The sequence below is a fragment of the Microtus pennsylvanicus genome, chromosome X (genome assembly GCF_037038515.1).
Source record: "Microtus pennsylvanicus isolate mMicPen1 chromosome X, mMicPen1.hap1, whole genome shotgun sequence".
Taxonomy (NCBI): Eukaryota; Metazoa; Chordata; class Mammalia; order Rodentia; family Cricetidae; genus Microtus; species Microtus pennsylvanicus.
This window is the reverse complement of record NC_134601.1, coordinates 81275736-81281735: the sequence shown is the minus strand read 5'-3', so window position 1 is coordinate 81281735 and position 6000 is coordinate 81275736. Positions and strand designations below refer to the sequence as shown.

The 6000-nt window shown below is 42.5% G+C and overlaps 1 pseudogene; it reads right to left on the bottom strand.

Annotated features, from left to right (window-relative positions):
* Positions 1 to 1244: 1244 nt before the first annotated feature.
* Positions 1245 to 2488, bottom strand: LOC142840574 (actin, cytoplasmic 2-like; annotated as a pseudogene).
* Between the last annotated feature and the right edge of the window lie 3512 nt (positions 2489 to 6000).

Below are 6000 nucleotides of genomic sequence, written 5' to 3'. Positions count from 1 at the left end.
TATTTTAAAAGAAAATGGTATTAATTGGATGTACTCTCAGAATTTGGGAGGTGTAGGCAGGAGAATTAGGAGTTCCAGGTCATTCTCAATTACAGGGCTAGCTGGAAGCCATTCTGGGCTATAAGAAATCTTGTCTCAAACAGCAACAATGACAAAAACAAGAAGGGAGAAATGGTCAGGTCTGTGAGAACTAACTCCTGGGAAGGGAAAAATAGGAAGGGAAGACGATGAACTCTAACCCTGAGGGAAAGGAAAAAGATCTTTTTGGAGCTCTAGAGTTGGTCCAAGAAATCTGACACAATCATACTTCTATGCAAATCCTACTTTCTCTTTCCATAAGATATTCCCTGTCACAATTCATGGGGACCCAAATTAGTTCTAAAGGAAATGCCGTGACAAATATAAAATGTTCCAGGTCACTTGGAACTTGGGAACTGACAGATTAGTTCTAAACTGATAAATTAGGAACTAAAACAATATAGTTTTATATACTGCTGATAAAAAAACTGATAACTTGGGAACTGATTAATAAAGCAATATAGATGGGGTATATAGCTCAGGAGTTGAGCCTATATTCAGCATGTGTGAGGCCCTGGGTTCAATCCCTAGCACCATCACAAACAAAAATATTTTTGACAACTTTTTTTGTAAGGTGTGCACTTTTATGAAACTGGTCTCAAGTCAATGTCCAGGCAAACTGGCTGCCTCAACACCTCAACCCACTCCCAGGGAGACCAAAGCCTTCATACATCAAGTTGGGGGGGACTAAAAAAAGGAGGGCCATGATGGCTGACTATTCCAAAATAAGAAAACAAAAATGTATTAAGGCGGAAGATTTAAAATTTTTTTGCAGTACATGATTTGTACAGAAGCAATGCTGTCACCTCCCCAGTGTGAACTTAGGGCGTGGATTCAGCCATCCTCCCCTATGGAATGGGAGTGGTTTTGGGGGAGGGGGAGGGACTTCCTCATATCTCATGGATACTTGGAATGACTATTTAAAAAGGTAAAAAAAAAAGTACAATCAAAGTTCTCAGCCACATTGTAGAACTTTGGCGATTGCTTGCTCCAACCGACTGCTGTCGCCTTCACCGTTCCTGTTTTTAAATCCTGAGTCAAAAGCGCCAAAACAAAAAGAAACTCTTTTTAAAAATTTTTTAAAACCCAAATGAACAAATAAAGGCATGCCAATGTTTTCTCATTTATTTGTTTGTTTGTTTATTTATTTATTTACTTATTTATTTATTTTGCGCAAGTTAAGTTTTTTCAAAGACAGGGTGCAAAACGCAGCCCAGTCACAGTCTGCCTAGAAGCATTTGCGGTGCACGATGGAGGGGCCGGACTCATCCCACTCCTGCTTGCTGATCCACATCTGCTGGAAGGAGGACAGGGAGGCCGGGATGGAGCCACCGATCCACACAGAGTACTTGGGCTCGGGAGGAGCAATGACCTTGATCTTCATGGTGCTGGAAGCCAGAGCAGTGAGCTCCTTCTGCTTCTGGTCAGCAATGCCTGGGTACATGGTGGTGCCACCAGACAGCACTGTATTAACATAGAGGTCTTTGCGGATGGCGATGTCACACTTCATGATGGAATTGAATGTAGTTTCGTAGATGCCAGAAGATTCCATACCCAGAAAGGAAGGCTGGAAAAGAGCCTCAGGGGTACAGAACCGCTCGTTGCCGATAGTGATGACCTGGCTGTCAGGCAGCTCGTAGCTCTTCTCTAGGAAGAGGATGTAGCAGTGGCCATCTCTTGCTCGAAGTACAGGACAACACAGCACAGCCTCTCTTTGATGTTACGCACGATTTCCCTCTCGGTTGTGGTGGTGAAACTGTAGCCACACTCGGTCAGGATCTTCATGAGGTAGTCTGTCAGGTCGCAGCCAGCCATGTCTAGATGCAGGATGGCATGAGGGAGAGCATAGCCCTCATAGATGGGCACAGTGTGGGTGACCCCGTCTCCGGAGTGCATCACAATGCCAATGGTACCTCAGAGGCATACAGGGACAGCACAGCCTGAATGGCTACGTACATGGCTGGGGTGTTGAAGGTCTCAAACATGATCTGGGTCATCTTTTCACGGTTGGCCTTGGGATTCAGGGGGGCCTGGGTGAGCAGCACAGGGTGCTTCTTGGGGGCCACACGCAGCTCGTTGTAGAAAGTGTGGTGCCAGATCTTCTCCACATCATCCCAGTTGGTGACAATGCCGTGTTCATTAGGGTACTTCAGGGTCAGAATGCCTCTCTTGCTCTGGGCCTCGTCACCCACGGAGGAGTCCTTCTGGCCCATGCCCACCATCATGCCCTGGTGCCTAGGGCAGCCCACGATGGAGGGGAAGACGGCCCGGGGAGCATCGTCGCCCGCGAAGCTGGCTTTGCACATGCCTGAGCCATTGTCTACAACGAGCGCAGCGATATGGTCATCCATGGCGAATTGGTAGCAGGTGTGGAGCGGCAAAGAAAGAGCTGTGAAAGGCCTGTGTTCGCGGGTGGGGGGGGGACGCAAACTCAATATGGACAACTTTTGAAACAAGAAAAAGTGTGGTAACAACATTTGTACTTATTTTAGGGGGGTTATTTGTTAGTTTTTCTTTCTTTTCTTTATTTATTTGTTTGTTTGTTTGTTTATTTATTTTTTTATTTTTGGTTTTCCGAGACAGGGTTTCTCTGTGGTTTTGGAGCCTGTCCTGGAACTAGCTCTTGTAGACCAGGCTGGTCTCGAACTCACAGAGATCCGCCTGCCTCTGCCTCCCGAGTGCTGGGATTAAAGGCGTGCGCCACCACCGCCCGGCTATTTGTTAGTTTTTCAAGACAAGGTTTCTCTGTGTAGTCCTGGCTGCCCTGGAACTCACTCTGTAGATCAGGCTGGTAACCTCAAACTCACCGAGATTCGCCTGCCTCTGGTTCCCAGGTGCTGGGATTTAAGGCGTGTGCCACCATGCTAAACTATTTTTTAATTAAAAAAAAATCTGGAGAGATGGCTCAGTGGTTAAGAGCATTGCCTGCTCTTCCAAAGGTCCTGAGTTCAATTCCTGGCAACCACATATTGGCTCACAACCATCTGTAATGAGGTCTGGTGCCCTCTTCTGGCCTGCAGGCATACACACAGAAAGAATATTGTATACATAATAAATAAAAAAAATCTCAAAACTGATTTCCACCGCTACCCAGCTCTTTCCTTTCCCTTTTTCTCCTTTCTTTCTTTCTTTCTTTCTTTCTTTCTTCCTTCCTTCCTTCCTTCCTTCCTTCCTTCCTTCCTTCCTTCCTTTCTTCCTTTCTTTCTTTTGTCAGCATGATACAAGCTAGAATCATCTAGGAGGAGAACCTTAGTTGAAAAAAACCCTCTATCCTGTTAACTTGGAGGTAAGTCTCTGGGACGTTTTTTTTCTCCTTTTTTAAAAAGTAGACTTTATTGGGCTGGAGAGATGGCTCAGCGGTTAAGAGCACTGGCTATTTTTCTAGAGGACCTGGGTTCAATTCCCAGAACACACATGGCAGCTCACAACTGTTGTCTTTAACTCCAGTTCCAGGGGATTCAACACCTTCACACAGAAACGCATGCACACAAAAACATGAATGCATATGAAATAAAAATAAATTATTTAAAAACTTTATTGTAACAACTTGCAAGTATAAGGATATCACACACTAAAATTAAACAGATCCAAAGGCTATACAACTCAATACATTTAGAATAGACATTCAAAATGGAAGCTCTGGAGCTCCAAATTAAGTTTTATACTTTTATTGGGTTTATTATTGAATGTATTTTATGCACTTGCCAAGCACCAAAACCAGAAAAGTTCATGACAGAATTAGAAGTAGAAAACACAATTTTACATCATCTTTCATAACTCATATCTGATCGTTACATTAAATCTTTCCTCATAGTCTAATATTTATCCTTTTGTTTTTCTCCTTATACGTGCTATTTACTATACATGTTATACTCACATGCACATTTGACTGCATATGGATATACATTATTGTCTAGATTCTACATATGAGAAAGAACATGGGTTTTTTTTATATTGAGATTGCGTGACCTTGCTTATTATTAGAGATTCAAAATCCATTTGCCGGGCTGGAGAGACGGCTCAGAGGTTAAGAGCATTGCCTGCTCTTCCAAAGGTCCTGAGTTCAATTCCCAGCAACCACATGGTGGCTCACAACCATCTGTAATGGGGTCTGGTGCCCTCTTCTGGCCTGCAGACATACACACAGACAGAATATTGTATACATAATAAATAAAAAAAATATTTTTAAAAATCCATTTGCCTGTAAATTTTTAACTTCATTTTTCTTTAGAGTTAAGTAGTATTCATATGTATACATATATATGTATATATACATACACACACACACACACACACACACACACACACACACACACACACATATATATATATATATATATATATATATATATATATATATATATATATATATGAATCCATCCTTCGATGGACTGTGGACTGTTGTAGTAGGAGCGGCGGGGCTGTGTTCCGGCCGCCCAGCTCCCGCATGACTAGCTTATGCCCCGAAATAATTACACGGAAACTGTATTCTTTTAAACACTGCCTGGCCCATTAGTTCCAGCCTCTTATTGGCTAGCTCTTACATATTGATCTAACCCATTTCTAATAATCTGTGTAGCCCACGAGCTGCTGGCTTACCAGGGAGGATCTTAACCTGCGGCTGTGTCAGGTGGGAGAATCATGGCAACTTCCTGACTCTGCTTCTTTCTTCCAACATTCTGTTCTGTCTACTCCGCCTACCTAATTTTCTGTCCTATCAGGGCCAAGGCAGTTTCCTTATTAACCAATGAAAGTAACACATAGATAACCCTTCTCCATCAATGGACAACTGGATAGTTTTCAATTATTTGTTGTAATGAAGAAAACAGTAATAAACATAAGAGTACAAATGTCTCTATGGTAGATTACAGAGTTCTTTGGGTATATGTTCAGGAGCAAAATATCTGGGTTATATAGTAGCTCTGTTCTTATTTATTTAAATTTTAAATTTTTGAGACAGCATTTTACTGTGTAACTTTGATTGTCCTGTAACTCACTCTGGAGGTCAGCCTGGCCTCGTACTCACAGAGATCTGCTTGCCTCTGCCTCCCAAGTGCTGGGATTAAAAGCATGTGCCTCCATGCCAGTCTATATTTTAATTTTTAGAGAAATCTCAAAACTGATTCCTATACCGGCTGTAGTGATACACCTGCCAACAGTGGATAAGGGCTCCTGTCTCTCTACATTCTTTCCAAATTTTGCTGTTAGATTGATTGATTGATTTGGCTTTTTGAGACAGGGTTTCTCTTTGTAACAGTCTTGGATGTTCTGGACCTTGCATTGTAGGCCAGGCTGGCCTTGCCTGCCTCTGCCTCCCAAGTGCTAGAATTGAAGGTGTGTACCACCACTTCCTGGCTTGTTAGATTTCTTGGTGGCAGCCATTTTGACTGGGCTGAGGTGCTCTCTCAAAGTAGTTTTAATTTGCATTTCCCTGATGACTAGAAATATTAAATAGAACATGTTTTAAAATAGTTATTTCCCATTTGTGTTTTTTTTTAAAAAAAACTGTCTATTCAGTTATTTGCTCATTTACTGATTGGCAGTTTTATTTCCTCATTATTTAATTTCTCTCAAATATCTTAGTTTCTAAGATTAGTTTTTATTTTGGCCACAAAAGGACCTTGGGCACACTGGAAATGAAGTTGCCGATGGCTGTGAGCTATGTGACGTGAGCGCTGTGAAGCGAACTCCAGTCCTCTGGAAGAACAAGAGCAAGTGCTCTTAACCCTGAGCCGTCTCTGCAGCCCTGTGTTTACAGTTTTACAGGGCTGGGACAAGTACAAGGAAGACTGTTTACTGCACTGGGCAGCAGAAATTCAGCACCATGGAGGAACTTGTAGAATATTACAAAAAGGCAGAGTCTTTCCAAGTGAACAAGGAGTAAAACTGTATCTCATCAAGCATTTGTCTTGATACTGCTTG